General features: G+C 45.5%; 1 long non-coding RNA gene across 2 annotated transcripts in view; it reads right to left on the bottom strand.

The window, feature by feature from the left end:
- Positions 1-2074: 2074 nt before the first annotated feature.
- LOC139262097 (uncharacterized) overlaps positions 2075-26366 on the bottom strand; it is a 38836-nt gene continuing 14544 nt past the window's right edge. The window contains exons 2-4 of one of the 2 annotated variants that reach the window (XR_011592889.1): positions 7943-8081; positions 3137-3296; positions 2075-2868 (exon numbers count right to left, since the gene is read on the bottom strand). This is a non-coding gene — a long non-coding RNA (uncharacterized lncRNA). The remainder of the gene's footprint in view (positions 2869-3136; positions 3297-7942; positions 8082-26366) is intronic. The other variant, XR_011592888.1, reaches the window with a different exon arrangement.

Genomic DNA, 26366 nt, shown 5'->3' with positions numbered 1-26366 from the left:
GAATCTAATTTTACTTAAGTAAAGAGGACTTTACCCCAATTGTGGTCAGCAACAATGGATAATGGGCTAGACTTTCCACTTCACATCGTCCATATATCGCCCAAACAATCCTTTCATCGCCCATTTTGACCAAAAAATGGAAATTCAGGCTGGAGCATCGGTGAAAAATTATCCCCATGACTTTCGGCTCACATCGCTGAGCACATTGCCCATTCTAACTTTCGGCACATCACCGGGCTGATCGCTTGCCAACAACATTGCTGGGAAATAGTTGCTTTTCCCAGGCTTTACTCACAGAGCTCAGCACTACGGACGCCATTTTGAATATCGGAGGAAAGAAGGGAGGCTACAAAAAGAGTGTTCTAATAATTTGTGAGTTATAAGTGTATTTGACAGATATATCCAGTCAAATTTAAACTTATATTATTTATTATAATTTATTTTCATAGAAAGGTCAGTTTAATAGTAGAAAAGCATTTATATAAACAGTTAAAAATGGGAGCTGCATCTTCTCTGCCATTACTTGTAAATGCAGAACTGATGGCATCTGAGCTTGAGTTAAGTGAAGGGTTAAGTGAAGGGGTCAATCATAGAAGTCGCAGAGTAACGCGTGGATATAGGAGGAGACCTTACAGCCGAAGAACTTACAAGGAAAGGCAATCTTACCTGAACTTGTCTGATAAGCGCAACCTCTGAAGGCACGCGTTCCGAAAGGAGATCATCGATGAGATTTGTCAGCTCATCAAGGGGGATCTGCAGCCTGCCAGCACCATCAGGACCACATTGCCTGTTGAGGTAAAGATTACTGCGATGCTATCATTCTACACATCGGGCTCCTTTCAGGCTCCAGCTGGTAACATCTGCCGTATCTCAGCTCGCCACACATTGCTCCATTCGACAGGTGACTCAAGCCCTTTACGCTCGTAGGATGGATTTTATAAACTTCCCCATGACCAGGGAGGCACAAACCAGGAGGGTTTTGGGGTTCTAGAGAATAGCAAACTTCCCCAAAGTGGAGGGAGCAATAGACTGCACACACATCGCCCTGAAATCACCTTTACAGAATGCAGAGGTGTTTCGTAACCAAAAGGGATTTCACTCGGTAAATGTGCAGCTCATTGTCGACCACAACCAGAGTATCATTGCAGTTAATGCTAATTTTCCAGGCAGCATCCATGATGCACACATTTCTTGCATGAGAGTGTTATCTCTGACCTGTTTGCCAATCAGCCACTAGGTCTCGGTTGGATGCTGGGGGATAAAGGATATGGCCTTGCCAGCTGGCTCATGACCACAACCCTCCCCCCCCCGTCCTGCTCCCCCCCGCGTAACCCCGTTACTGAAGCCGAGAAGAGTTACAATGAAAGCCACATTGCTACAGGCAACATCGTCGAAAAACAATTGGAGTCCTAAAGCAGCGCTTCAGATAGCTGGACCACTCAGAAGGCAGCCTACAGTACCATCCTGACCAGGTCGCTGAGTTTATTGTGGTGTGCTGAATGTTACATAACCTAGCTATAATGAAAGGACAACATTTGCCAGATGGGGCTGCCGGTCCACCTCAAGAAGGATTGGAGACGGAAGAGGTAGATGACGAGGAGCAGCGGGAGGAGGAGGAGGGGGAGGAGGAGGAGGAGGCGGCCAATAAGCACCTCGGGGAGGACATTAAATTTGGCAATTAACCCATGCCCCCATGCCCACCCACAAGAGTGGAAAAACCCCGTGGGAGTTACGTGGCTGCAAAAGTGTTGCGTGAGCAGCTCATAAATGAACGCTTTGCATGAACTTTCATTGTGGACAGTCAGAGTTACAGTTACGTTTATCGCAAAGCAACGGTTGCGATTGCGTTAGCGTTGAGCTACGTTACCTCATTGCCCGGTCTGGTCGGCCATTGTTTACATTAATATGTTCTGTTGTTTACATTAATATGTTATCATGTTATTATAAGAAAATGCACAATTGTAAATTGTAAAATGTAATAAAACATTTTTATTCAAACAAAATTTAAATTTCAATTGCAACAGGAGCAACCCAAACAACCCACCCACCCAACCTCCCCAAACAACACCCCAAAAGTAAACCATTAACTGAGAGAACAAATAATCTTCACACATCACCTGTGGCCACGCTTCCCTCCCTGTACTCTAGCCCCACCCGCCCAATTTGGTCTCCGGGTGGCACCGAGACGTCGCGGGCGTGCAACTGCCAATGGCAAGATTTCCTGCCGTGGTGGGGGAACTGCTGGTCCGATTGTCTGTTGGGGGGGGGGGGGGTGTAGGAGAGGAAGGCGAAGCATGGGGATCGCCTTCTGAGTCAGAAGGAATTGCTTCCTCCTGATCCGTTTGTGATCTGCGGCGTCACGTCACGTTCAGGTGCAGCGCCGTGTCCCGCCAACAATGCATGCCTCAAGGCGTTGGTGGTGACAGTCTGCCGAATCATCTGCTCGAGCGTCTGTTGTGTCACCCGGGAGAAGGTCTCCGTGAATTCCAGAAATGCCTGGAGATGGTCGCGACTTTTCACAACAGTCTCCTTGCACATTTGAGCCAAGCCATTCAAATGATCTATTCGCTGACTCAACCGCCACGGGGTCTGCGGTGGGAACTAATGCTCGCCTTGGCATTGACAGTTGCACGCCGCTTGGTCCCACTGCTTCTTCCGTCGAAGATGCCGACGTAATGGCCACAGATCCCACAGGTGATTCCACCACATGATGAAGGATGCTCGGGGCATCTTCCTCTAAATCCACTTCCTCCTCCTCCTCTGGCTCTGTGGTATCTTCCTCCTCCTCCTCCTCCCCACCCGTGGTGAGGACCACCTCTAATGGAACCGCTGGTGATTTGCACATTTGTGCTGTGGGTGTTGTGGGCCCTGCAAAACACAATTGAGCTTATTGAGTTTATTATTAGCAGAGGGTACACATTGTAGAGGAGCATCAATACTACAATAAATGAGACCAGGCGACGTTACATAACAATGCATGATATGTTAGTACACATAGTCGTACATCTATACGGAATTGAGTAACACAGAGTTGTGGAGGCAGGATTAATCAGAGATTGATTAAGAGGACCGTACATTCATATATTGTCATGAAATGACATTACATTACTTTAACACTGCTTGACACATTACTCACGTGATACATCAGAGGGCTCGGCAGATCCACGGGAGGTGGCCGCTTGACTGTGGGTCCTCACCAGAGCCGCAGCGCGCTCCTCAATGTCACTCAGCGGCTGTAACGCAGCTGTGCCCCCTCCCGTGCGCCTCTGCTGGGCTCAGTTGTTCGATATCTTCCTCTGCAAAATTGGCAAAGTGCATGGCATAAGCTGTATGGTATGTGTACTATCATGGAAAGACATTTTAACAGTTATAACACATATCGGGGATATGAGGTGATGATCGACACAGACATCTCTCTCTAATACAATCTCCATAGAATAATATACAAAATGTAGAATCTGTGTTTACTCTTGCTGACACAACCAGGCTGTTAAAACGTTTGCGGCATTGGGGAGGCCCCCTCGCCTCATTAGATGCCGCCGAGACGACGTCTGAAATCTCGGCCCATATCTTCCTGTATGTCCGGGGTGGAGGTTTCCCATTGCCACCCCGGGTTAACTTGCCCCACCTTGCATACACCTCCTGAACAAGGACCTCGTTTGCCTCATCTGAGAAGGGCTTGGCCTTTTTGCGAGCCTCCTCCACATCCTATGATGATGCTGCTGACATTTTGATAACTTTTATCGGTTGAACTCACGTTTTCGACTACACTCTTTCTAATGTTTTTATCACCTTTTGCTCTCTCAATCCCCTCTCAATCTTAATTCTCTCTTAATCCCCTCGAAATCTTAATCCAAGCACTCCTCTTCGTCTTCTTCTCCTCCTCCTTCTTGCTCTCTCTCTCCCCCCCACCACAATCGACCTTACTGCGAGTGTGTGGATGACCCCTGACCTCCCAAAATGAGCAAAATGCTGTCAACTGGAGGAGAAAAAAAAATCGCATGCGCAGAAACCTGTTACTGGGGAAGCTTTTGCCTTCCACATCGCTGCCCGTTCCTTGGGCGAGCATCACATCGCTGACCTTTTGCATCGCCCATTTGACATTGCTGACCTATCGCTGAGTGGAAAATCGGTTTCCAAAAAATGGGCAATGAGCCAGCGATCGGTAAGGCTGGGACATCGATCATCGCTGGAACATTGCCCATTTTTTGGGATGATAGACAGCAAAGTGGAAAGTCTAGCCTATGTTGTTTACAAAACCCTAAATCTTCAAGTTCTTGATCTTAAAGAAATCTGTTCATAAGTGGATAAGTCACATAAAAGGCTTAGATTACAAGTCACCTGTAGCATAAAATTCCAGCTGCAGTGCAAAGGAATTGACTCCCAGTGCCACATATCCAAGTTGTACAAAAAAAATACAAGAGTATAACACTGATCTTTAATCTGATTTATTATTCCATGTAAATTTACTTGTAACTTTTCTGATGATATGAAGGGAGTGGAACAGGAAACACTTGTAATCAGTACAAGTGTTGTGAGAACACTTTCTTGTAAATAATTGCAACTCAGCTCAGAGGGAATTTGGAGAGAGGACTATTGAATCAGGTCATCATTAGGGCTAGACTTTCGGCATCTATCCGCTCATATTACCGCCGAAATGTTCTTTACTGCCCATATTTGTATATAAATGGAAACTACTGCCCGTTTACCGCCCATTTATTGCCGGCAGTATATTCGGCAATTAATTACCGCTGGTGATAAGCAAAACTGCCCGTCCAATTTATTTTTAAAAAATCTGACGTCATCGCTCGTTTACAGCCCAAAAGAGTGTTTTTGTAATGGAAACTACCGCCCAAATTACCGCCCGTCCAAATAAGACGCTCAGAAAAAGTTGTAATCACCTGAACTTAACCTGGCGGTATGGACGCTAGGTTTTAAATCGGATAATTTTGAAGAAAAGGCAGCTTAAAATTGTTGGGAGCATTGAATTAATTCGTGAGTGATTTTAAGGGTGTTTTAAAATCTTGACAATCATCTGAGCACATTGTGGTTAATTTATGTTTATATTGTGTTTGTTTAAGGACAATTCAAGAATTTTGAAGACAGATTAGGGCATTTATAGTAATGGGGCCTGTAATTTCTCAGCCAGTCTTGGTGACTACTCACATGCTGCAGAATAGAGATGGGAGAAGGTTCATTGAAGAACATTATGTGCCCAAAGAGGTGGCAGACTGCTGAGGAGTCCACCACCTTATACCAAACGCATTTACAGGGAGCAGCGTACATACCTGAACCTGTCCGATAGGATGTGCGTTAGAAGGCTGTGCTTCCGAAAAGAGGGCATCAGTGAGATATGCCAGTTCATTAAGGGAGACCTGCAGCCTACCAGCACCATCAGAACCGTACTGCCCATTGAGGTTAAGGTTATTGCGGCACTTTCCTTTTATGCATCGGGCTCCTTTCAGGCCTCAGCTGCCGACGTCTGCTGCATGTCTTAGCATGCCACACATTGCTGCATTCGACAGATGACTGAAGCCCTTTACGCATGAAAGATGGACTTTATAAACTTACCTATATGACCAGGGAGACGCAGAGTGAGAGGGCATTGGGGTTCTCGAGAATAGTAAACTTCCCCAACGTGCAGGGTGCAACAGACTGTACGCACATTGCCATGCGACCACCTTTAGAGAAGTTAGAGGTTTACCGTAACCGAAAGGGATTCCACTCCCTGAACGTGCAGCTTGTTGTCAACCACAAGCAAATAATCATGGCAGTAAATGCCAATTTTCCAGGGAGCATTCATGATGCGCACATCTTGCGTGAAAGCACTGTCTCCAATCTTTTTAACAGTCAACCACAAGGCCAATGCTGGATGCTAGGTAACAAAGGATACAACCTCGCTACCTGGCTCCTGACCCCATCCGTCAGCCAAAGATAGATGCAGAGCATCATTACATCGGAGTCATATAGCCACACGTAATATCGTCGAAAAGACAATTGGAGTGCTGAAGCAGCACTTCAAATGCTTGAACCAATCTGGAGGCAGCCTACAATACCACCCCGAGCAGGTCGCTGAGTTCATTGTGATGTGCTGCATGTTGCATAACTTAACATCGTGACCCCCTGACCTGCAAGGGAACAGCTCCAGGTCGGGAAGTAAAAGAGCTGGAGCGGCATACCACTTCAACCTCCAGCGCGAGCTGCTCCAAGTGTGCAACGATTTTGAGATGGGCGACTGGGTGACGTCATCAAAACCCTGGTCACCATTTTAAAGCGTGGGTAGGAACATTAGCAGGACCCAGGTACAGAGGAGTGGGAAGGTCGGGGCAGATGAGCAGCAAGTGTTTGTGGCGAGATGCGGTGAATGATTATGGCGGTGGAGCAGTGAGATCGTGGCGGAGGTGCGACAGATGAGGGTACGGGGCCCAGAAGAGCCGAGGGCCCAGGGGCAGCACGGGCCTGCCCACACTGTGATATGTGTGTGCGCTAGGTCCGTGCAGCAGAGCAGGTCTCCAGTCGTCTTGGTTAATCCTTGCCACTGGACCAAGACCTAGCTCTGTCAAGCCCGCGTGGTGGCTGGTGTGCAACGGTCACCACACGTTAAAAAAATTCATGCACAGGCATCTTCCACCCCCTCAATTGGAGTTCAGGACTGGAACATCAGGTCCTTCATCGAAACACCTATGAACTCATGGAAGCAAGTCATCCTCATTTCGAGGGGCTGCCTATGATGATGAACTTAGCTATACAGAGGGGACAGGAATTGCCAAATGGGACTGCCGGTCCACCTCAGGAGAGAGGGGAGGCGGAGGAGAAGGACGACAATCAGGGGCGATGAACTCATGCCCCCACACCCCCCTACACCACAGGAAAAGCCCCGTGGTAGTTACGCAACTGCGAGACTTGAGTCAGCAGCTCATAAATGAATGCTTTGCTTGAAGTTATGTTGGTGACAGCTATGTTACGTTAAGTTTCATCCTTGCCTGGCCTGGCCATTGTTTGCAACTCTTGTATTGTTGGGTAACCTTCTGTTTGTAAAAGACACTGCACAACAATTGTAAGTTAAATAAAAATCGTTTATAATTTAACAACTAAAATAAACTTTAAAAATGTTTTTAACAAACATGAAAAAACAAATAACAGATACATTACAGAATAGAAACACCCATCCCGCCCAACAATTTTTGAATAATAATTCGAATATCTTTAACAGCACCACCCACCCACCAACAGTCAACTATTTTTTAATAACAATAACTATTACAAAACCACCCATCCCCTCCCCCCCCACCCCTGCAAAATTTCTACCTGCGGCCACCATTTCCTCTGTCTCTACCCCCCGATCTTAACACCCCCTTTCCACCCAACGTTGCCCCTGTTCCTACCCGCATTAACTCCAAGCCGTCTTGGAGTAGGGTACCTCGAGTGCTGCCGCTGTGGGGGGGAGGGGGGGGGCGGGGGCTGACAGTGGCAGAGACACATCTTGGGATCCCGGAGAAGAGGTATCCGAAGAACCGTCTCCTGAGTCAGAAGCAACTGTTTCCTCTTGACTCTCATCAGGTGGTCCGGCACCTTGGGGTGCAGTGGCATATCCCGAGACCATCGTCCGCCGCATGGCATATATGGAATCGGCTGTTCGCTGCATTACTGCAATCAGCTGCACCATGTTCTCCGATCTACGCGCTGAGAGTGCGGCAATGTTGCCGGTCAACCCACCTATCGCCTGGAGAAGCTCTCAACCAATGTCCACGCTCGCCCGTCGGTGAAACCATGTCCAGGTTGACATCCGCCTGTCTCGGAGTGTACCTACCTCGCCGAACCAACCTCCGCGGATTTGGCGTAGGTGCTGGGCCACTCGGTGTGCCCTGCTGCAAGCCGCTTTGCCCCGCTACTTCCTCGGTTGAGGAAGACGTGGCCACAGGTAGATTTGACCCTCGAGTACCTGAGTCCTCATGTTGAGCAGCATAGTTGAGAGTCATCCATACGATCTTCATCTTCCTCGGGGGTCTCGTCTCCAGTGGTGAGCCCCACTTGAACTAAAAGAGGCGACGCTCTGGGGGCTCCTCAGGTCGTCGAGGCGCCTGGGCAACGAGAAAACATAATATGAGAGGTTAGAAGAGGAGGGGAGGGCCAGGGTGACATGAGAATGCTTACGCTGCGCAGGAATATTTAGGAGGAGCATTAGATATCACTGACAGACGTTACACATAACTAACATGAACATAAAACACAGAAATTGCATGGCATTAAAATAAGATTTCATGATCCCAGCATTAATTACATTACATTATTTATATATTATACTCAAATAGCATTAAATTACATTAAATTACCAGTGGGTTATACATTACTCATGTGGCGCCACAACCGGATCTGCACACCACGGGTGGCCGAATGATTATGGACCCCAACGAGTGGCCCGCTCCGCCAGGTCGGTGAGTTCCAGTATCTCTGCTGGCCCTCCTCCCGTGTGCCGACGCTCAGCGCGATTTGCAAATATCTTCTTTTGCAAAGGTGACAAGAGCATGGTATAAGCTAGTTGCCAAGGTACCATTACGGAACACACAGATATTATAATCCACAATTAGTCATCGCCAATGCTTTTCATCGTTAATGTTATATGCTAATACAGTTTGGATGCAATTGATGCATGGTTAACATATCTACGTTCAGAGAAGTAATGTAATAAGATCGTGGATAGGAAGTCGTAACACCAAGATTACCCAGCTTAATTACAATCTGGCAGATTTACATTTTAATTAATGAGTTAGTGCATGATTACAGTTATTAAAGTTAATAAAGTTAGTACTTACTCTAGCAGACGCAACCAGGTCGTTTCAGTGCTTGCGGCATTGGCTCGGCTCACAGTAATCATGTGCCGCCGATGACACCACCTCAGCGATCTCCACCCAAATGCATTGGTACACACTCAGGGGGTGGGGTTCCCACGCCCACCCCAGGTTAATTGGCTCCACCGCGTCTCCACCTCATGAACCAAGGCTGCGTTGGCCTCATCCGAGAACCTCCTGGCCCCTTTTCTCCCTCCAACATCAGCCATCTCACCATCACCACTCAGGGAATCAACTTCCTCAATGTCCATTTTTTATAATTCGGGTTGTCTAATGCTTCAATTTAAACTTGGAGGCCTCGATGAATCAAACTACACTCAAAGCTGTCTCACGCTCTCTCCCTCCGTCTTCTGTGCATGCGCAGGTGACCCTTGACCTCCCGAATCGTGGGAAAAAGTTAAGTGACTGAAAAAAAAATGCGCATGCGCAGAATGGCCATTGCGATAGACGCCAGTCTTGCATGACTGAATACATCGCTACCGCCCACTTCAGATTGCTACCGCTATGACCCAAATTATAAAGGCGAAACTAGTGGTTTTTAAAATGAGCAATATTCCGGCGGTTCTTAAAGGTGGGACAACCACTACCACTGGAAATATCGCCCGTGTGCGATATAAATCGAAAGTCTAGCCTTTAATGTTTACACAAGGTGATAATTGACCTTGTATAATTCAGATATGCGAGAAACAAAGAACTTGCAATTATAGAGCTCTGTCACATCCTCAGAATGACCCAAAGCACTTCACAATTATTAAATTACTTTTGAAGTGTAGTTACTGTTATGTAGGCATATGCAGCAGTCAGTTAGCAAACAGCAAGGTCCCACAAACAACAAATACGAGAACTGCCCAGTTAATCCATTTTGGCAATGTTAATTCACATTCAAATGTTGGCCAGGACACCAGCTGAACGCCCCTCTCTTCTTCAAATAATGCTATGGGATCTTTTCCATCCATTGAAACATGGTCTCAGTTTAATGTCCCATGCAACAAAAAAAAAGTGCCTCCAATAGTGCAGCACTCCACAGAATTGTTAAGTGTTGGGCTGCTTTCTTGCTCTTTTTTGTTTTGTTGCTTTAAACGTCAGATTACACACACACACACAGTTGCAGTAATGGTAGGATCATGTCTTTATTGAAACTTCATACTACATGAAACTAGTATGAAAGTTCCTGACACACACTTCACAAAAACAGTATATGCTCCTAAAACAGTGTTCCCTTACATATACTAACTCAGGTTTTTGATCTCTATATTCCATGCACACTATCAATAAATCATAACATTTGTATGTACTTTTGATGTATTAACAGAATGACAATGTAAACTAAACAACCAGCCATTCAACTCTTCGGAAATTTCTTTATTGCCGCATTCGACTCTTACCATTCATTTTATTACTCTAACACACAATTGAATATGGCTGAATAAGTCTCTCATCTTCTAGCATCTTCTTTCCTGCGGAGACATCGACTGCTCTGATCTCTTACCTACTTCACAACCCATGCTCATCAGATAGCTGCTTGAACTTTTAACCCAGTATCTGTTGGCCTCATAGTCTGCGCAAAAGCGAATCAGGGAGATATTCAAGTAATACGGACATTCGCTCCCACAGTCACATGGATTATGTACCAAAGTCCTGAAGTGTAGACAAGAGTGCTACCATTGAGCCAAATTGACACATAATAGAGAACAATCTTAATAAAGTAAGTAAAACCCTTTTAATTTATTTGAGAATTTAAAGGCAAGTGGAGAATAGGCATTTTCTATCAGTTCACATTGTATCCTAATAACTTTCCAAAAGGTTTACATGTGTGCAATAATTATGGGCAGAGATGAATAAGCACATCATCTGTACAGAGCCACAGTTTGTGCACTCTACCAATAAACCATGTACTACTTATCCCCTGATGAGAGATTTAATAAATATGGCTACTAGGAATAAGGACAATAGGTATCCTCATGTATTTATATAGCGCCTTTAACGTAGTAAAATGTCCCAAGGCACTTCAAGGAGTGTTATAAGACAAAACAAATAAATTTGACTCAAAGCCACATAATAAGAAATTATGGCAGATTACCAAAAGCTTGGTCAAAGAGGTAGGTCTTAAGAAGCATCTTAAAGGAGGAAAGAGAGGTAGAGAGGCAGAGAGGCAGAGATTTTAGGCAGGGAGTTCCAGAGCTTAGAGCCCAGGCAGCTGAAGGCACGGATACCAATGATTGAGCAGTTATAATCAGGGATGCTCAAGAGGGCACAATTTGAGGAGCGCAGATATCTCAGGGGCTTGTGAGGCTGAAGGAGATTAGAGATAGGGAGGGGCGAGGCCATGGAGGGATTTGTAAACAAGGTTGAGAATACTGAAATCGAGGCATTGCTTAACCAGGAGCCAATGTAGGTCAGTGAGCACAGGGGTGATGGGTGAGCGGGACTTGGTGCGAGTTAGGACATGGGCTGCCGAGTTTTGGATGACCTCAAGTTTACGTCGGGTAGAATGTGGGAGGCCAGCCAGAAGTGCATTGGAGTAGTCGAGTCTAGAGGTAACAATGCATGGATGAGCGTTTCAGCAGCGGATGAGCTGAACAAGGGTGGAGATGGCCAAAGTTACGGAGGTGGAAATAGACGGTTTTAGTTATGCTGCGGATATGTGGCCGGAAACTCATTTCAGGGTCCAATATGACACCTAGTTTGTGAACAGTCTGGTCCAGCCTCAGACAGATGCCAGGGAGAGGAATGGAGTCAATGGCCAGGGAATGCAGTTTGTGGCGGGGACCAAAGACAATGGCTTCGCTCTTCCCAATGTTAAATTGGAGACAATTTCGGCTCATCCAGTGCTGGATGTCAGACAAGAAGTCTGACAGTCGAGAGAAGTGGTGGTGAGGTAGAGCTGGGTGCCATCAGCGTACATGTGGAAACTGATGCCGTGTCTTCGGAAGATGTCGCCAAGGAGCTGCATATAGATGAGAAATAGGAGGGGGCCAAGGATAGATCCTTCAAGGACACCAGAGGTAACGGTGCTGGGGTGCAAAGACAAGCCGTTGCAGGTAATTTTCTGGCTATGATTCGATAGATAAGAATGGAACCAGGCGAGTGCAGTCCCACCCAGCTGGACAATGGTGGAGAGGCATTGGAGGAGGATGGAGTGGTCAACCGCGTCAAAGGCTACAGACAGGTCGAGAAGAACGAGGAGGGATAGTTTACCATTGTCACAGTCACAAAGGATTTTGTTTGTGACTTTAATGAGAACCATTTCAGTACTGTGGCAGGGCAGAAACCAGATTGAAGGGAATCAAACATGGAGTTCCGGGAAGGAATGGGCGGTGACAACACATGCAAGGATTTTGGAAAGGAAAGTGAGGTTGGAGATGGGGCAGTAGCTTGCAAGCCCAGTGGAGTCAAGGGTTGTTTTTTTTGAGGAGAGGGATGAAGACGGCAGATTTGAAGAAGAGGGGCACAGTACTTGAGGAGAGCGAACCATTAACAATGTCAGCTAACATGGGAGCCAGATTGGCACGTTGGGTGGTCAGCAGTTACATAGAAACATAGAAAATAGGTGCAGGAGTAGGCCATTCGGCCCTTCGAGCCTGCACCACCATTCAATAAGATCATGGCTGATCATTACCTCCGTACCCCTTTCCTGCTTTCTCTCCATACCCCTTGATCCCTTTAGCCGTAAGGGCCATATCTAACTCCCTCTTGAATACATCCAACGAACTGGCATCAACAACTCTCTACAGTAGAGAATTCCACAGATTAACAACTCTCTGAGTGAAGAAGTTTCTCCTCATCTCGGTCTTAAATGGCTTACCCCTTATCCTAAAACTGTGTCCCCTGGTTCTGGACTTCCCCAACATCGGGAACATTCTTCCTGCATCTAACCTGTCCAGTCCCGTCAGAATTTTATATGTTTCTATGAGATCCCCTCTTATCCTTCTAAACTCCAGTGAATACAGGCCCAGTCGATCCAGTGGGAATAGGGTTAAGGGAGCAGTAAGTAGGTCTCATGAACAAGATGAGTATGGAGAGGTCAAGTGGGTTATCAAAAAGAAACTGGAAAAGATGCAAGTTCAGGGCCAGGGCAGGTTGGAACTTCAGAGGAAATTTGGCCCAGTGGGTTAGAGGAAGAAAGGGAAGAAGCAGAGACAGCTGTTCGGATGGTCTCAATCTTTGAGACGAAGTAGTCCATGAGCTGACAGGGTTGAGGGTAATATATTAGCATGGATAGAGGATTGGCTAACTAACAGAAAACAGAGAGTTGGGATAAATAGGTCATTTTCAGGTTGGCAAACTGTAACTAGTGGAGTGCCATAGGGATCAGTGCTGGAGCATCAACTATTTACAATTTATATTAATGACTTGGATGAAGGGACCGAGTGTAATGTAGCCAGGTTTGCTGATGATACAAAGATAGGTGGGAAAGCAAGTTGTGAGGAGGACGCAAAGTATCTGCAAAGGGATATAGATAGGCTCAGTGGGTGGGCAAAAATTTGGCAGATGGAGTATAATGTGGGAAAATGTGAGGTTATCCACTTGTGGGAAAAATGGGGAAAGATTACAAAATGCTGCGGTACAGAGGGATCTGGGGGTCCTTGGATCAAGAAATGCAAAATGTTAGCATTCAGGTACAGCAAGTAATTAGGAAAGCAAATGGAATGTTGGCCTTTATTGCAAAGGTGAGACCACACCTGGAGTATTGCGTACAGTTTTGGTCTCCTTATTTAAAGGAGGGATATACTTGCATTGGAGGCAGTTCAGAGAAGGTTCACGAGGTTGATTCCCGAGACGAAGGGGTTGTCATATGAAGAAAGGTTGAGCAGATTGGACCTATACTTATTGGAGTTTAGAAGAATGCGAGGTGGTCTAATTATAACTTGTAAGATTCAAAGGGGGCTTGACAGGGTAGATCCAAGAAGGATGTTTCCCCTTGTGGGGAAATCTAGAACTAGGGGGCATAGTTTTAGAATATGGGGTCGCCCATTTAAAACTGAAATGAGGAGGAATTTCTTCTCTCAAGGGGTCGTGAATCTTTGGAATTCTCTACCCCAGATAGCGGTGAAGGCTGGGTCATTGAATATATTTGAGGAGGAGATAGACAGATATTTTAAAAGGTAATCAAGTCAAGGGTTATGGAGAGAGGGCAGAGAAGTGGAGTTGAGGCCAAGATCAGATCAGCCATGATCTTATTGAATGGCGGAGCAGGCTCGAGGGACCAGATGGCCTACTCCTGCTCCTATTTCTTATGTTCTTATGAGCTCCCTGCACTTCTTGTTGGAGGGGAGCGAGGTGGAGACAGGGGAGAGAGGTTTAAGACAACGGTTAGCAGTAGAGAATAGTAGCCGGGAATTATCTTTGCATTCCAGAAAGATCCTGAAATAGTGAGCAGTTTTGGCAGACAAGAGTAGGATCCGATAATGGTCCAGCCAGATCTGGCGATGAATGTCTAAATCAGTTGTCCGCCATGTCCGTTCAAGTTTGCACCCCTTGGACTTGAGAGAACGAAGGGCCATACCGGGGGAAAGGCCAAGGTGAGAGAAAGTAATGGTTTTAATAAGGACTAAGGCATCAAAGGTGGTGGTGAGCGTGTGGTTGAGCAGATCGGTGGCTGCAGAAATGTCATGGTGAATGGAAGGCCAAAGGCTGGACAGTTTGGAATTGATAAGTGCAGTTGTAAGAAATTGGAGAAAGTTTTTTGCAGGGGCAGACACAGAAGGAAGTAGAGTTGGTTGGGGGAAGGGGGGTGTAAGTGGAGAGCGATACAAGGAAACGGTCAGAGACTTCCTGATCTGAAATTGACACGGTAGGAATAACGAGGCCACGAAAGATGGCATGGTCAAGGGGGTGGCTGTGAATATGGTTTGGGGAATTCACATGGAGGGGCAGATTAAGGGAGGATAGGAGGTTGAAATCACCGAGGATGAGAAGTCGCTCAGTGCAGAGGCTGACGAAGGAAAGCAGTGAGGATACCTTAGTGATAAAATGTTTTATCGTATTTGGGTGAGCGGTAGAGAACGAGAATTTTAAATGAGAGGTGAGAGGGGTGGAATAAGGTGAGATGTTCAAATGAGGGGAAAGTACCAGAGAAGTAGGGGGACAGACCAAGGTGTGATTTGGTGATGAGAGCCACACCGTCACCACGGCAGTCTGGGCGAGGTACGTGATAGAAGGTATAGATAGGTGGAGAGGCTTTGTTTAAAAGGCAAGGTTGTCATCACCCCTCAGCCAAATTTCCGTCAGGGCCATGATGTCGATGCAATCATCCACAATAAGCTCATGGATAGCAAGCGCCTTGTTCACAAGCGAACGGAAATTCTGCAAGGTGGTGCGGAGACGGTTGATGATGGCTGATTCACTGCCAGCATCCACAGGGTCAGCACTGGGAGAGATGAGTTGGACAGAGAGGAGATTGGCAAGGTTAGCCCCCCACGGGTAAGCTGGGCACCAAGATCGGTGAGAGAGTAGGATTAGACAGTTGGGGTTGCTACTCGTGAGGAGACAGCGACGAGTGCCATGGTGGGCTCTTCAGAGAATGCCAAGAGAGGCAACGAGTGAAGCTGTAGGCTTATCTAAGAGGAAGTCAAGCCTGGAACAGCGGCCGAGAGTAGGAAGGTCAAACAGTAATGAAGGGTTGGGGTAGGGATTTGGGAGGACAGAGTATCCGAGAGAGGAGAGATGAAAGACAGCATGACAACAAGAGAGACTGGTCAGGGAGGGAGAGAGAGAAAATAAAAAGCGGGAGAAAGAAGTGGAAATAGAAGTGAATGGCTCGGGTCTGAAGCGGCAGCCAAAATGTGCACGCAAATGGACATATGGAAAAACTTAACTTACATAGACCTGGTTATGTAGCAATTATAGGGATGCATATTTCCTGGTAGTAGCAGGGTTTAGGTTGGTGACAACAGTAAAGAGTCCAGAGTTAAAACTGGAGGCCACTTGGAGGGCAAAAGTTGACATCGGTTGGATGGAATCGGTTTGGAGCATCAACGAACTGTTGTGCAAGTTCGGAGACAGGAGTAGCAGGCGAGAGAAGACCAGGAGCTATTTTAAGGGTAGAGAATTGAAAGATGGAGGTTATTGCCATCTCAGAGGCTCCCCCTGTGGGATAAGTGAACGTCTCGTGACTCTCCGACTCACCCTACTCCGGAACCAGTGCGCCACAGTCATCAGCGCATACACCCCAACATTCATCGCAACAGATGAGACCAAAGAGGAATTCTACTCCAGCCTCAAACATTCACTGTCCCGAGTCCCTACCATCCTTCAATTCTCTAGAATCCACTAGAGGAAGAGCTTAAAAAGAATATAAATACAGTTGGGATAGAAAGGGAGGAAATAATTTGACAAACTAGGAAAACTAAGAGGATAAAACCTTAGCTTCAGATAATATGCACCCACGCATACTCGAGGCAACTAGGGAGGAGATAGCAGAGACACTAGTTTAAATAAGTTCCATAGTTGAGGGATTGTGCCAGACGACTGGTAGACATCCAATATTGTTCCCATATATATATATATATATATTTTTAAAAAGGAAGATAGAACAAAATCTGGGAACTATGGTCCCAAGTTTCCACATGATTTGCTCCTGATTTTTTAGGAGCAACTGGTGGAGAACGGAGTATCTTAGAAATCAGAATTCTCCACATTTAAGTTTTCTGCAGTTCTAGTCAGGTAGAACAGTTTCACTTTTGAACAGAATTTTTTTTCAAAAGGGGGCGTGTCCGGCCACTGACGCCTGATTTGAAAGTTTCCACAGTGAAAACGTACTCCAAACTAACTTAGAATGGAGCAAGTGAAGATTTTTGTACGCTTGAAAAAACTTTGTCTACACATTAAAAAATCAGGCGCAGGTTACAAATTAGGCGTCGGGAACCAGGTGGGGGAGGGGAGGGGGGGGAAGGGAAGTCATTAAATTCTACAATCAATCCTTAGTTATACTTATACAAATAAATCCAACCTGAATAAAAATTTATAAGCAAAGAAAAGATTAAATAAACCATTTTCCTACCTGTGTGAAAGTGCTTCAGACAGGCCTTTCAGGCAGCGGTGTGGCGTCGGTCCCGACGGCAGGGGCAAGAAGCAGCAAGCAGCCTCAGTGCTGATCATGGAAGGACAATGTGGTTTTATTAAAAAATGTTAAAAATTGAACAGCTACAAAGAATTTGAATAGTCTCAAACAAGTGCATGTGTCCCGTTTATCACAGTCTATCTTTAATTACAGAATGAGTGGTGGAGATTGAAACGGTAACGAGTTGTAAAGACTGAATTAAAATGCACAGTTGCTGCAGTAACACTGGTTAAGGTGGGATGGCTTGACCCATCCACCTCCACGGAGGTGTGTGGGGGACCTGACCCATCCACCTCCATGGCACGAACCTGGTATTGCAGTACTTCCAGGAACGGTGCAGTGGCTCTAGGCCTTTTGGCTAAGAGCATTGGCGCAGAGTGATCCTTGACTGGTGCAGGGTGACCTCTGGCGTTTGTGACTTGACAAAGAATTGGAAACGATTGGCTACGAATTTATTAAAAAAAAGAGCCAACATTAATTCAGCAGATGATTTATTCAGCAGTGCTGCTAAAAGCACTCCCTCACACACAGAAATATCAAGAAAATTAAAATGCAAGCCTTTGCAAGGGTTCAATAAACAAATTTTCACTTTTTCTGCAGCACTTTTAAAAATGGCCGAGTGCCAATGTTTACTTCAGACTGCGCGTGCACGAACGCTCCAATACGCATGCGCAGGATTGCTGGCACCAAAAAAACTCATTTAAATTGTACCCGCCCCCTCCTACTTACAAAATCGGCGCGAGTGGTAGGCTCCGCCCCCAGTGCGCCGCGCCAAGCAGACATCGAGCTGCAAGGAGCTCGAGAATACTGCGTTTTTTTTTTCAGGCACCGTTTTTGGCGCGAAAAACAGGCGCCCAGCTCTGAGGGGCGCCTTTTTCGCCGCGTGTGGAAACTTGGGGCCTATAGACCCGTCAGCTTAATGTTAGTGACAGGAACGATATTGGAATTTGTTACTAAAAGTGATAGAAGAGCATCTAGAAACAGAAAATGTAATAAAAAATAGTCAGGATGGATTCCAAAAGGCTACGTCATGCTTAATTAACCTGACAGAATTCTTTGAAGAGGTAATGGAAAGAGTAGACAAGTGTAATGTAGTAGGTATACTTGATCATATATTTGTATTTTCAAAAGGCATTTGAAAGGATACCACACAGTAGGCTCATGACAAAGGTTGGGTCATGTGGAGTCATGGGACAATTGGCTGAATGAACAGCAAATCGATTGAAAAATAGAATGCAGAGTAAAGGTGGAGGGTAGTTATTCAGATCGGAGGAAGGTAGAAAGTGGTGTTCCACAAGGATCAGTGTTGGGACAACTGTTATTCATAATTTACATTAATTATTTGAACTTAAGTAACTCAATACAGGTTAAATTTCTCTTATCCAGCACCCTCACGACCTGACCTGTGCCAGATAAGGGATTTTGCCAGATGAGGGGAAGTAACATTAAATTGGATGGAACAGGTACTGAGCAAGAGGATATCGGGGCTGGCTGGGAATACGGCAGAGAGATCATGAGGGGTGGTGGGGGGGGGGGGGGTGGTGAATCGCGGGATCAGGCCAGCGATTGTTGGACTCAGCAGCGAGGAAAGACTTCAATTTGTTCATGTCGGAGTTCTGCGCATGTGCTACCTGGTGGCCACGAATGGTGCCAGACGAAGGGTGGTGCCGGTTAAGGGAGTCCCGGATAAGGGAGGTTCAATCTGAATCAAAATTTGCAAATTATACCAAACTAGGGAGTATAGCTGAGGAAGAATGCAACATAATATAACAAAATATTAGAAAACTTGCAGACTGGGCAGTTAAGTGGCAAATGAACTTTAACATCGATAAATGTGAGGTGATGCACTTTAGTGGGAAAAAATAGAACCATCACCTACACCTTAGAAAACAAGAAACTGAATGGGGTGGAAGAGCAAAGGAATCTAGGGATACGAGTGAGCACCACAGGTCAGCAAAGCAATTAAAAATGCTAACAAAGCACTGAGATTTATTTCACAGGGTATAGAATTCAAAAGTAATGAAGTTATGTTAAACATGAGTCTCCTCTCATTCCATCTAACTCTTCAGAGTTTCAGCATATCTTTCTATTCCCTTTTCTCTCATGTACTTGTGTTAATGTGTTGTACAGGGTAGATGTGAAGAGAATGTTTCCACTTGTGGAATTATCCAAAACTAGAGCCATAATTACAAGATAGTTATCAACAAATCCAATAGGGAAATAAGGAGAAATTTCTTTACTCAGAGAGTGGTTAGGATGTGGAATTCGCTACCATAGGAATTGGAAGACTCGTGTGAAGTATAAATACCACCACAGACTAGTTGGGCCGAACAGCCTGTTTCTGTACTGAATATTCTATGTAAAAATATTTAATTTACTCAGGAACTGACTAGTGCACACCAATGAAACTAGTAAATGGCTCAGTGTAGTATTTTAAGTCATTTTCAGTGGTTTAAAATCAAGTTACTCACAGGTGGAGAACTGGACACTTATTAAAAATGTTTATTTTTTGTGATTAATAATTTTGTGTATTAATAAAATTGCACCACGTTACCAGTCTTAAAAACATCAATAAATATTTTTTAATGCAAAGAAAAAAAATAAACTATTGCATTCTATTCATGATCTATTCATTATTTGCATAATCACAAATGTAAAACCTTTCATGATCTAGGTGCTGGCTCATGAAAGGTTTTACATTTGTGATTATGGAAATAAGTTTGGAAGGAATCTTAAACCATAACTTCACTTCAAAAATAGCGGAATTTCAAGCGCAATTTTTTCCCAGTTTCCCAATTGCGCCCAAAGCGGAAACTCTGCCCCATGTAGTTACAGGGATTAGGATGGCATGATATCATAGAATTACATGGAATATATAGCACAGAAACAGGCTATTTGGCCCAGCTAGTCTGTGCTGGTGTTTCTACTCCACACGAGTCTCTTCACTTTCCATCTACCTCTCTGAGTTTCAACATTTCTTACTGTTCCCTTATCTGTCATATGCTTGTCTAGTGTCCCTTTGAAAGCACCCAAGCTATTTTCCTCAACCGCTTCCTGTGATAGCAAGTTCCACATTTGAACTACTCTGTCAAAAAAATTCTGCTTAGTTCCCTATTGGATTTGTTAAATATTTTTAGTATGAAAAATGTTTAGAGCATGCATACTAGTGCTAGTACGCCTAAAAAAAATAATCTGGGAGGGAGCTAGTTTTGTGGGTGGGGTCGGCTTCAGTGAAACTAATTTTAAAACAGCGTTAAAGATCACAGAAACTCGACTTATGCTTGACGTAACTTGCATTTAAAATTCCCCAATCTTTTGCTTTGGTTCAGTCAATTCCATCTATATTGCATTGATAATACTGGCACAAACTAGTGGAAACTCTACCCCAGTGGCTGCTCAGAGCAATGGGCTGACACATTTCTTTCTGGGTACAGAATGGGGCGGAAAACCCAACAGAGAGAGAATATGAGCAGATCCAAGGTCCGCCAAAAATTCCAGTTCCGTCCCACAAAAAAAATTTTTGCCCTTCTTCGGGCCACCCCCTCCACCCCCCACTTGAATTTTGGGGCCAATGTCTCAAAATTTCACCTGATAGCATGCACACATTAGTTTATGAAAATCTGTGTTTTCCTCACATTTGTTCAGAAATGTAATAATATGCAATGTTTTTAAGTATTAAAAGTATTTTATAAACTGGTAATCTCTCCAGACAAGCCTTAATTTATGTTTCAGCTAAACTTTAATAACTGCTGTTGAATCATGTTATGTATGTAAACATTGTAACTGTGTAAGACTTGCCATCAGAGGGCGCAACTGTTGGAGGCCCAAGGGTCACCTGCACACCTCGTGCAAGGTAGTATAAAAGGTTGTCTGCCATGCTGCTCAGGTACTCTGGAGTTGTATTAGAGACTAAGGTCACCTCAGTTTTAGCTCACAGTACTTAGTTTTGTGGAGTTCTTCCATACTTAACAATTGGTGACGCGTAACAGATTACAAACTTTCACGCGGTCATGGCTGCTGTTGGTATTTTAGAGAGATTTGTAGAGGATGTTGATTGGGAAGCCTTCGTTCAGCATTGCGACCAGTACTTCATGGCCAACGAGCTAGATGGGGGCAATAAAGCGATCAAGCACAGGGCGATTCTACTCACAGTGTGTGGGTCTACAATATACGGCCTCATTAAGAATCTGCTAGCACCGGAGAAACCAGCGGAGAAGACATATACAGAGTTGTGTATGCTGGTTCGGAACCAGCTCAAGCCGAAGGAGAGTGTCTTAATGGCCAGGTATCGCATCTACACGCACCACCGCACCAAGGGCCAGGACGTGGCGAGTTATGTCGTCAACTTGCTGGATTTTTTGGGGAAACACTGTGGGACTTTTTTTTGTGCTTGGCATCGGCCACGAGGTAATTCTTTGCAAGCGGCTGTCCGCCGAATCCCGAGACCTGAGCAAGACCATCACGCTAGCCCAGGCATTCATATCCACGAGCGACAATACCAGACAGATATCTTCCCAGCATCGAAGCTCACCGGCAAGTACGGTGCATAAAATAACGTCGCTAGCAGGCAGAACTGCATATGGCAGGGCCTACACGTCTGCAGCTGCAAGACCGAGGGTGACTCAGAGTCCGCCATCGGGCATGAATGCAAATCCATTAGCACCATGTTGGCGCTGTGGGGGTAATCATCGAGCCCATCAATGTCAATTCAAACACGATGTGTGTAAATGCTGCGAAACAATGGGGCACCTCCAGCGAATGTGCAAGAGTGCTGCGACTCACCATGTGGCAGAGTCGACAGAGGATGATCGATCTGGTGCAGATCACGCAGGACAAAGAGGAGGCAACTCAACCCGAGGAAGAAGTGTATGGGGTACACACCTTCACCACCAAGAGCCCTTCTATCATGCTGAAAGTCAAATTGAATGGTATTCCGGTATCAATGGAGTTGGACACGGGGGCGAGTCAGTCAATTATGACCCAGAAGGCTTTTCAGAAACTGTGGGGCAACAAGGCACAAAGGCCCAAACTAAACCCAATTCAGACAAAGCTGCGCACCACACCAAAGAGGTCATACCAGTCATCGGCAGTTAAGGTATCGTACGATGGAGCTGTGCATGATTTATCACTGTGGATTTTACCAGGCGATGGCCCAATGCTACTCAGCCGAAGCTGGCTGGGAAAGATTTGATGGAACTGGGACGACATCAAAGCACTATCTTCAGTAGATGATGCCTCGTGCGCCCAAGTGCTGAGCAAGTTTCCGTCACTATTTGAACCAGGCATTGGCAACTTCACAGGCGCCAAGATGCAGATCCATCTAGTCCCCGATGCAAGACCCATTCATCACAAGGCTCGAGTGGTTCCATATATGAGGGAGAAAGTCGAGATCGAACTGGACAGACTTCAACAAGAGGGAATCATATCGCCAGTCGAGTTCAATGAGTGGGCCAGTCCAATTGTTCCGGTGTTGAAAAGCGATGACACAGTCAGAATCTGCGGAGACTACAAGGTAACGATCAACAAGTCTTGTTACAAGACCAGTACCCGCTACCCAAAGCGGATGACCTGTTCGCAACATTAGCCGGGGGGTGGGGGGGGGTCGTTCACCAAATTGGACCTAACCTCCGCCTACATGACACAGGAGCTGGCTGAATCTTCGAAAAGATTGACGTGCATCAACACGCACAAAGGACTGTTTATATACCATGCTCCAAGTGTGTTTGCCTGGCGCCAAAGGTCGAATCTTTGGGGAGAAAGATTGCACCAGACGGCATCAGACCCATGGATTCAAAGACAGAGGCCATCAAGAATGCACCCAGACCACAGAATGTGATGGAGCTGCATTAGTTACTGGGGCTCCTAAACTATTTTGGTAACTTTCTACCCGGGTTAAGCACTTTGCTGGAACCGTTGCACATGTTGCTATGCAAGGGTGATGACTGGGTTTGAGGAAAATCTCAAGAGACATATATTGAGAAGGCCAGAAACCGGCTTTGTTCTAATAAGTTACTTGTACTGTATGACCCGTGTAAACGATTAGTGCTAGCTTATGATGCATCTTCGTACGGGGTCGGCTGTGTGTTACAGCAAACCAATGTATCGGGCAAACTTCAACCGGTTGCATACACATCTAGAAGTCTGTCTAAGGCTGAAAAAGCCTACAGTAGGGGCGAGAAAGAGGCGTTAACATGTGTATATGGGGTTAAGAAAATGCACCAATACCTATTTGGACTTCGGTTTGAGCTTGAAACCGATCACAAACCGCTCATTTCGCTGATTTCAGAAAGCAAAGGTATAAACACCAATTGCTTTGTCCCGCATCCAAAGATGGGCACTAACATTGTCCACCTATGACTATGTTGTCCGCCACAGACTAGGCATGGAGAACTGTGCTGATGCCCTCAGTCGGCTACCATTGCCCACTACCAGGGTGGAAATGGCGCAGCCCGCAGACTTGTTTCTGGTCATGGATGCTTTTGAGAGCGAGGGGTCACCTGTCACTGCTTGTCAGATCAGGACTGGGACCAGCCAGGATCCTGTGCTATCATTTGTAAAAAGTTTGCATCCTCAATGGCAGCTGGTCGGCTGTTCCCAGGGAAATACAAGATGAAATTAAGCCATTTCACCAACGCAAAGGTGTAATGTCCATCCAGTCGGATTGTCTCTTATGGGTTAATCACATGGTTTTGCCAAAAAAAGGTAGGGAAACGTTTATACGCGACCTACACAATACCCACCCAGGCATAGTCATGATGAAGGCTATTGCCAGGTCGCATGTTTGGTGGCCCGACATTAACTCGGACTTACGATCTTATAGAGTCATGTGTACACCAGTGCAACACGTGCTCACAATTGAGCAATGCACCAAGGGAGGCTCCATTGAGTCTGTGGTCATAGCCCTCCAAACCGTGGTCCAGGATCCACGTAGATTTTGCTGGCCCTTTTCTCGGAAAGATGTTTTTAGTTGCAGTGGACGCTTACTCTAAATGGATTGAATGCGTAATCATGTCATCCAGTATATCCACTGCCACCATTGAAAGCCTCCGGGCTATGTTCGCCACCCATGGCTTGCCAGACGTCCTTGTCAGTGACAATAGACCGTGTTTCACCAGCTCGGAATTCAACGAGTTTATGACCCGCAATGGCATCAAGCATGTCAGGTCTGTCCCGTTTAAGCCTGCATTCAAGGGTCAAGCGGAATGGGCAGTCCAAAGTATCAAGCAGAGCTTGAAACGCGTGACGGAAGGCTCCTTGCACACCCGCTTATCTCGGGTTCTGCTCAGCCACCGGACGCAACCCCACTCGTTCACTGGGGTTCCCCCTGCAGAATTGTTAATGAAGAGAGCACTCAAAACCAGGCTTTCCCTAGTCTACCTGGATCTCAATGATCATGTGGAAACCCGGCGTCACCAGCAAAACATGTACCACGATCGCGCGGCTGTATCGCGTGACATTGATGTTAACGGCCCTATGTTTGTCCTTAATTATGGTCATGGTCCTAAATGGGTCGCTGGCACTGTCTTGGCCAAGGAGAAGAGTGTTTACAGTCAAACTATTGAATGGACAAACGTGCAGAAAGCATTTGGATCAGACCAAACTGCGGTTCACCGACAACCAAGAACTACCTGAAGAGGACATCACCATCATCGATCCACCAATACACACCCAACCAGCAATCGACCTTGCTGTCAATCAAGAGGATGAACCCACCATTTCCAACAGTCCTGTCAGACCAGCCACGCCGCAGTGCAGCAATGGTCCGACCAACTCACCCATGCCAGAGTTTGAACTCAGACAATCAACCAGGGACGTAGAGCCCCGGATCGTCGCAACTTGTAAATAATTTGTATCAAAGACTTTGGGGGGGGGGCGGGAGCGGGAGTGATGTAATGTATGTAAACATTGTAACTGTGTAAGACTTGCCACCAGAGGGCGCAACTGTTGGAGGCCCAAGGGTAACCTGCACACCTCGTGCAAGCGAGTATAAAAGGTTGTCTGCCATGCTGCTTAGGCACTCTGGAGTTGCATTAAAGAGACTAAGGTCATCAGTTTTAGCTCACAGTACTCAGTCTTGTGGAGTTCTTCCATACTTAACACCATCTTTCTTGGAAACCTAATAAAATAGGGTAATTCATTAGTCTACCAAGGTAGCTGCAAATAAATGAATTGCTTCAAAGACCCTGAACACTATATGGGGTCATGTTTGACATGCATCATTGTTGCTCTTCAAGTTTATTGAAGTACATCAATACCAATGCAGGTTGCTGATATTTTTACTTGAAGAACTGACCTGTGTAGAATCATTGCAAACTGCAGATGTTATAGCCCTTTACTTGGCATTGTTGTTGCTAATGGTAGTCCTAACTTCAGCAGTAGTTTTGTGCAAGGTGGTTTTCCCTGGTGCAATACAGCCAGCGGCAGGGAAAGTTGCCATTCTTTGTTCGACAATGCTCCCAAAAGTCCCTTCCTCATTTGCCAATCTTTACGTTTTATGTGGTCAAATGGAGAAGTCTCAAAAGGAAGCCATGGAAAACAATATTTAATGCACAAGCTATTTGTATGAAATAATACAGCATATCAGTTTGTTTTATGAAAATGATGGAATGCAAGTCAATATTTATCAAAATACAATCACAGCATGTACACTCCCCAACATGTCCTGTATAACTAATAAAATCTATGAACAGATAGTTCTTGTTATTTATCTTGTTGTATGAATTAACTAAGAATTTAAGTGCTGACATTCCACTTGTTAAAGAAAGAGCATCACCATTTCAATACAAAACACATCAAATTTGCTATAAAAATGCCCGAGAGCCTTCAGCCTGATACTAATGTGATTGGAGTCACAGATTACAAATGATCCTCAAACAGCCATGCAAAGTTAGCATGTTTCCCAAGATGTAAACAAGATGCAGCTCAACAACATTTACTAATGAGAAATGCATTTGCCACAACATATGAAACAATTTAACCCACGACGACCTTGAAAATATAAGGGTGTGATCAATGGAAAGAAAGCTGATAGAAATAGAATACAAGGCTAAACAAGAAATTGTTTCAATACGTGAGAGGTACAGCCTGGATATTGATTTTTTTTCTTGGCTCTAGTTGCAGAGTTGCACGTTCTTGAGACAGAATCATAGAATGGGTACAGCACAGAAGGAAGCCATATGGCCCATCAAGCCCATGCTGCTCTCTGCAAGATAACTTCAACTTGTCCCACTCCCCAGAACCCTGCAAGTTTTTTTTCCTTCCGGTACTTACCCAATTCCCTTTTGAAAGACACGATTGAATCTGCCCCCAGCACCCTTTCAGGCAGTCATTCCAGATCCTAACCACTCACTGCGTAATATCGTTTTTTCTCATGTCGCCTTTGGTTCTTCTGTCAATCACCTTAAATCTGTGTCCTCTGGTTCTTGACCCTTCTGCCAATGGGAACAGTTTTTCTC

Source organism: Pristiophorus japonicus, chromosome 4 (assembly GCF_044704955.1).
Source record: "Pristiophorus japonicus isolate sPriJap1 chromosome 4, sPriJap1.hap1, whole genome shotgun sequence".
NCBI classification, from domain to species: domain Eukaryota; kingdom Metazoa; phylum Chordata; class Chondrichthyes; family Pristiophoridae; genus Pristiophorus; species Pristiophorus japonicus.
Note: the sequence above shows the minus strand (reverse complement) of the source record. Positions and strands in the feature narration are given on the sequence as shown.